The following is a 6933-nucleotide window of genomic DNA, read 5'->3' on the forward strand; positions in this document are numbered from 1 at the left end:
ACTCTCTATCACAAGGTTTTGCCCCACTAACACAAGTCTTTGATTTAGTAACAAGGTATGTAGCAACTCATGCCGACCTTCAGGAAGTAGCTCCGGGGGATGGTGTCCTGGCTCAGCTGCAAAGGATGGTCGCTCCGGTAAATCTCGGTCGAAGGAGGCAGGGAGCGAGCGTATACTCACGGACGGAGACCAAGAAGGCCTTTGCGGTGACACCCTGGCCAATCGCGGTGTACTGTTCAGCGTTTCTGTAGCCAAGAAACGGGGCTGGGGGGACGATGTTGAAACCAGTCCGTCGTTGGGTGGTGTGTCAACCCTGACTGACGGCGACCCCTGAGGTTGTTGGTTGCCTGTATTTGTTCCGCCCGACAATGCGGCGGGCTGAATCTGGATTGTTGAATTACCCCCAGAAGGCTGTGGCCTGAGTAGATGTTGGGGGGTCTCCAAGACCACCGTGGGGGATCCTCTCGGTGATCTCTCCGGGGAAGATGTTTGATCCCACTTAGACGGGGTAATTGTCCTCAATAGCTCATCCACAGAATGACTATCCCAAGAGTCTTGGGAAGAATAAAAATATACATTACATTTACATCTTTAAACGGCGACAGAAATCAAACTTAAAACAACATGTCCAGGACCTTCAAAACCTTTAGCTTTTTTAGACCTTTGAAAATAGGCTTAGACATTCACTACAACGCCTTATTATTTACAGACAATATATTTATTAGGACTTGATAATAAATGTAAAACAGAGAAGCCTCTGTAAATAAACTGTTTCTTAAATGTAATATTGTTAATAAAACACTTTTTATACACACACACACCACATTTCATTTTTAAACGAACCTTCCAAGTGTAAACGCTTCCTGATCCCGGGACTTCCTGTTTCACAAACGTTTTCACGATCTGTTTAAATATTAAATACAATGAACACCTTCAAGCCTTTTCCTACAGCCACTTTAAAACAGAAGTATAATTGCGGGAGATAAGCCAAACAACTTACTAAAACCTTTCGGACAGCTTTACTTCCTAACCAGACGGTCGGGCAATCGGTCATTTCTAAACACATGCCCCAGAAACAAGCCTAGACCTGTCCGGACTTCTAAAGATCTTTCCCAGAACCCCCAAGACCTACAGGAAATGGACACCCCTCGCTTAAATATTAGCCCTCAACGGGCAAACAAAACCCTTTTAAAAACATTAAAGTTTGAAAGATCTTACTTACCTCCAAAGAATAATCGTTTCTTATGTTTTTCAGCTGATTTAGCTTTTTGCACTTCTGTGAAGGTAAGAGACATGTTTAACCTTTAACCACCCCTCTTTATAAAAAGCTTTAACCTCTTACAAGCGGCAGATATATACTCACCGCTATCAGATACAGGGGCTGACGGCCTTTCAGATTCTTGAAAGGTTACGGTTCTCGAAGGTAAAACGAAACAATCCCTCGATGTGGAAGGCCTTTCGTTGTCTCGAACCACGTTTCTTAATACTGTTAGAAAGGATATTTTTTTAAATTAACAAAACGGGCCTCAAACATCTTACCGAAACGTTATACAAACAAACAGGGGTTTAGTTCTTACCCGGTCGGCAGACAGCCTGTCTAGGGACAACCACTTCTCTTGGTTGATCCTCGGAGACATTAATCACAGGCCTTTCGATAGTTTCTGTGTAATTAAAGAGACCGCCATTAATATATATTAAAACGTTTTCATAACTCTATTGAGCCGCTTCAAAACACAACCACACACCCATACATAAGAACCCTTGAGCGCAAACACAAAAATCTTACCGTCGTTGTTCCAGATGATCTCCTCAGCGTTGGGAATTAACTCCTGTTGACTGGCTGAAAAATAATTTTACAGAACTTAAAACAGATGTTATAACCTTATTTACAATACATGCCCACGCTCTGAGTCAATGAAAATAATCTGAAGACTTACCTAAAAACTCGTTTAAATCGAAGTCGTTGATGTTGTTTCCGGACATTGTTGATCTTTAGGCTTAAATCGAAAGGTCAGTATGAGTCTGTCGAGCTGAAGACCAGACCTTCATACTTATACTGATGGCCGGATGCCGGATCTGCTTGTAAGGCATTGTTCTGGGCTGGCCTTTGTGCCGTCCTGTTATCAATTAACATATCAAAACCAACCAATAAAATGACCCTGCATCAATTTCAAATAGAAACCAAGATGGCGACGATCTCTCTCCTCTCTACTCTAAACTTTTATTAGAACCTTTTGGTCTCTCAAAAAAACATTTTTAAGCATCAAGACCTATAGTCAATAAACACTAAGAATATTTCAGGCCTTTATACGCGCTAAAAAACAACCTGAGCCAAGAAAATAACTATAAAGATCTAAAATAAGTAGCGCTTTTACAGTGATTTTTTTTTTTTTTTTTTTTTTTTTAATAGCGATGCTTTGTTTGGTATTAAACAAGTCACAAACTACTCAGAACAGCGTTTATCCCCACAAAAGAGATATTTGGGTTTATTTTACAAAGCTTATAAATTATATAGTTTAAAAGTATTCTGAATGTTTTGAGACCACACGCCATGCCTACGTTTGTCTGAGCCCACCCCCGTCCCCCGTGGTGTGAGTGATTTAGCCTTGAGTGTTGTGATCTATTTAGCATTGAGTGATCAGTTGTTTTTATTTTTTAAATGATTCCTTATCATCAGGGATTGAGCCTGCTAAAATACCTTAAAAACATATCCTTATCTTAAGTCTAACTCTTATGAGCTTTAAGACCCTAGAATGTATTTAAGTAAAACGAATGAACACATTATGTGTGAGATAAAATATAACCACAGCTTTTTTTTTTTTTTTTTTTTTTTTTTTTTTTTTTTACAAATACAATTAACCTATACCCACAAACACCCACACACACACACACCCTCTTTTTTTTAATTTTATTTTTAATTAAATTTGAGGGGAGAGACAGAGCCATATACATTGGGGTTAACATAAGTACCCTATGCATAACAGGAATTGTTAGGACCTGTGACCATTACAGACAACAGAACTTGTTGATCTTATAAAATGATTGGGCGAGAGAGAGAGATATAGAGACAGACAGAGACAGAGCCAGTGTGAATATGATAAACGCACTATTCAAAATGGCATTGTTAAGACCTGGGACCATTACAGACAACAGAACTTGTTGATCTTATAAAATGCTTGGGCGAGAGAGACAGAGAGAGAGAGACAGACAGAGACAGAGACAGAGACAGTGTGAATATGATAAACGCACTATTCAAAATGGCATTGTTAAGACCTGGGCCCCTTACATGTATATTTAAAAAAGACCCCCAACCGCTACAGGAAGAGCCGACCCATTCACACTCTACAGTTGACCAACAAGAACAACCGGTTATGGGGGGCCTTGTTGTTCAGGGTTTTAGGGGTGTACACTTTCTGACGGATATGACGTAGGAATAATTAAGGAAATAACTCTAAAATCACGCCCCCCGATTATGACGTAGGAATATTAATAAGCTTAGGGCATACGTCATAACAAAATAGGCCGCGCCCAAAAAAACCTACTATCTACTCACATCAGTCATTCCGCCCTGGGCCGGCCCTGACCAATTTGATGCCCTAGGCAAGATTTTAGCTGGTCCCCTTGCATCGCAGCCAATTCCACCACCGATCATTGTGTTCATACACTTACACAGAAACTGCATAGCTTCATGTCTTAGATTTTCTTTATGTTTGAAACAAGAAAAAAACACACAAAATAAAAACAGTATGCAAGAAACAAGTGACAAAACGAATTATGAATACAATATAAATAAGTATTGCACGAAAAAACTATATTACCGACACCATAGTGCAAGATGCATAATGTAGCAGTGTTCTACAGCCTTACCGCCTTGCCTTTCTTGCAGCAAACAAGTGACATAAAACGAATTATAAATAAGTGGATGTTTCCTGCAGCACACTTGAAAGAAAAGATATATTTCTCAGAATTATGTTATAGGTAATGGAGGTTGATGAAAGAGTTAAATAGCTGATCGATCAAAAGGTGTGATCGTTGTGGGGCATCGGTAAGAATGCACAATTCTCATTCATTCCAAACAGTGTCCCTTTACTGCATCACTAGCATTTGGTATTTGTTTTGTGTGTTTTTGATTGCTTTTTGTTTTGTTTTATTAATTCACTTTAAACCTCTTATATTATCACATTATTCCCATTAAAATCACGTTTGTTTACTTTGAATGTCCCGCCCCACTTCACGGAAATGCACGAGTTTTATTTACGATTGATTGATTTAAATATACACATGGCTAATCACGCATTCATGAGAGTACCCGCTTATTCGCCAGGTTCTACGAAATTCAATAATTGACCATGAGGAGCACCTGTTAGGCTGGAGATAAAATGCTCCCGGGGTGGAGCTGGGGGGGACGGGATTGCAGAGCAACGGGAACGAAACGTGGAGCCAAAGGCGAACGAAGGACTTGATGGACAAGTAACGGAAAGGGCTAAGAGACCCAGAGGAGAGCTGAGGCGACCTCTGCAACGCTAGCGAGAGTATCCAGAGAAGGGATAGCGTACAGGCTTTTTGAACTACAGTAGTGTTTCAAAGGATAACAACAAACAACCTGTTTTTTTTTTTTTTTACTCGGCCATTGTTTTCTTGGACTGTACATGGACATTGTAATTTCTTTGTATTGCCAAACCCGGACCAGAGCAGAAGCTGAATTTTTGTCGGAGCCCCTCATTACTTTGTACTAGGACACGTGGACTATTGCCTGCCCCATTCCAGCTCCTGGTGCTGCCGGAGGAGACCAACAGAACCCTCCACGAATGCATTTTTTAGTTTGAACTTTTGTCTTTTTAACATAAAGAGGAAGTCTGATGGATTTTATATTAGAGATTTGTAATCCAGTTAATTGTATACCTGTCTTGTGTGGTCTGTGGTGTGCTCCTGGCTTGAGATTCCCCAATTTAAATAACCTAAATCGAAGGGAGAATTGAGAGGTAGTAAATGCAAAATGGGCATATTTGGGCAATCGACAACCTCCCAATGGGTCCTAGCGGCTGTAGACAACCGCTAGGTGGTGTAGTCGTGCTTCCATAAGTTTTACCCCCCAGTGGTACTGTATAACTTCCACTCTGTGACACATCCTAGATTTTAATAGCGACAAGATGTGAAGTCATAGTGAAGAGCTTGGGAAGGTGCGGTCACGCCTGCTTCATCAATGACGGGAGCTTTTTTGGAGACGGGAGGCAGTCACATTACCTTCCTGAGAGCAGTAACTGCCGAACCAACACACATTACTTGTGTGTGCCAAATACTTCTGTTTTATTAGTACTTAATTTTTCAGCACCAGTATTTAACTTTTCAGATTGTTGGAAAAAAACTGTACAGGTATTCCCTGCTAACACACAACATTGCCAATAACATTGTAGCAATATAATTTATATTGCTACAGCATTGAGGCAATGTGCTAGCAGGGTTGTTGTACTTTGGAATCGATTCATGCTTCACGATTGGTTAATTGCCTATTTTTTTTTTGCCTTCATAAACAATTCGTGGATCGACTTTGCTCCCTTTTTCTTGGGATTGTGCGTCTTGTAGGCAGTCCATAGGTTGTCCCTATATTAATTTATTCATGAAATTCCAACCGAAATAGCGACAGTTCTACAGCTATTTCAAACCGGAAGTTTGAATCGCTCCTGATTTCAGGAAAAAGTTCTTCATTTACACCGTCTCGTTCTGTCCGTCCCTCCCCTCCTCAGCCTTGGATCTCTTCTGTTCTCCGCTCAACCTGATCCAGTCTGCGCACCACTGAGCACAAGTGGAAGAGATCCAAACTCCCAGCGACCCTCGCACTCTACCACTCTCTACTGCCCACATTCCCCTCCTCGCTCACCTCAGTCTTACTTCCAGTCATTCTTTGAATCCACTGTCCACAACCCCTGCAAGCTTTACTCCACCTTCTCTCTCATCTCCCCCCTCCTCCCTCATCTCATCTCACCTCATCATTTTGCCTCATTCTTCTACAAGATCACAGACATCCACAAGCTCTTCAACAGTCTCCTCTCCACTCCCACCCTGCCCAAGTCTCCCACCGATCAAGCTTCCATTTCTTCATTCTCTCCTCTCTCAGACTCTGAACTTTCCTCTCTCCTCCTAGGTCACAAACCCATAATATGTCCCCTGGACCCTCTCTCTACTCGCCTCCTGCAAGCGTCTGCTCCATTTCAACTCCCCTTCTTCTCCTCCCTCCTCAACTCCTCACTCCTCTCTGGCTGTTTCCCCTCTTGCATTTAAACAAGCTGCGGTCATCCCACTCCTCAAGAAACCTACCCTTGACCCCACCTCTCCTCAGAGGCACCTGTCTCTGCCCTGTCGCCCTACTCCCCTTCCTCTCAAAGACCCTCGAGCGTGCGGTCCACTGTCAGCTCTCTGCATTCCTTTCCCATCTCTCACTTCTTGATCCTCTGCAATCCGCCTTCCAAACACCGCTCACACCACTGAGACTGCTGTCCTGGCAGTCACTGACTCCCTCAACTGTGCTCGGGCAGCCTCCCTCTCCTCAATCCTCATCCTCCTTGGTCTCTCCGCAACATTTGACACCGTCGATCACTCCATCCTCCTCTCCTGCCTCGCTGACCTTGGAATCTCTGGGACTGCTCTCACTTGTTTCTCCTCCTACCTCAACGACCTGACCTATCAAGTGGCGAGCTTCCTCATCCACCCCTCAACCTCTCCTCACAGGCATAACCCCCGGGTTTAGCTATCCTCCCGATGGGTCACATTTCGGTAACTACCTTTTTTACTTTCATGGGGCCCTGAAATCCTCGCTGCGCCCCTGGTCATGAAAGCTGTAATGTCTGGTATCAAAATACATTACTGGCTTTCGGCTTACACACGTCATTTCAACCCACTTGCTCAAGCAGACCGAGTAAACGTTTACTCGAGGTA

Source organism: Amia ocellicauda, chromosome 19, assembly GCF_036373705.1.
Source record: "Amia ocellicauda isolate fAmiCal2 chromosome 19, fAmiCal2.hap1, whole genome shotgun sequence".
Classification (NCBI taxonomy): Eukaryota; Metazoa; Chordata; class Actinopteri; order Amiiformes; family Amiidae; genus Amia; species Amia ocellicauda.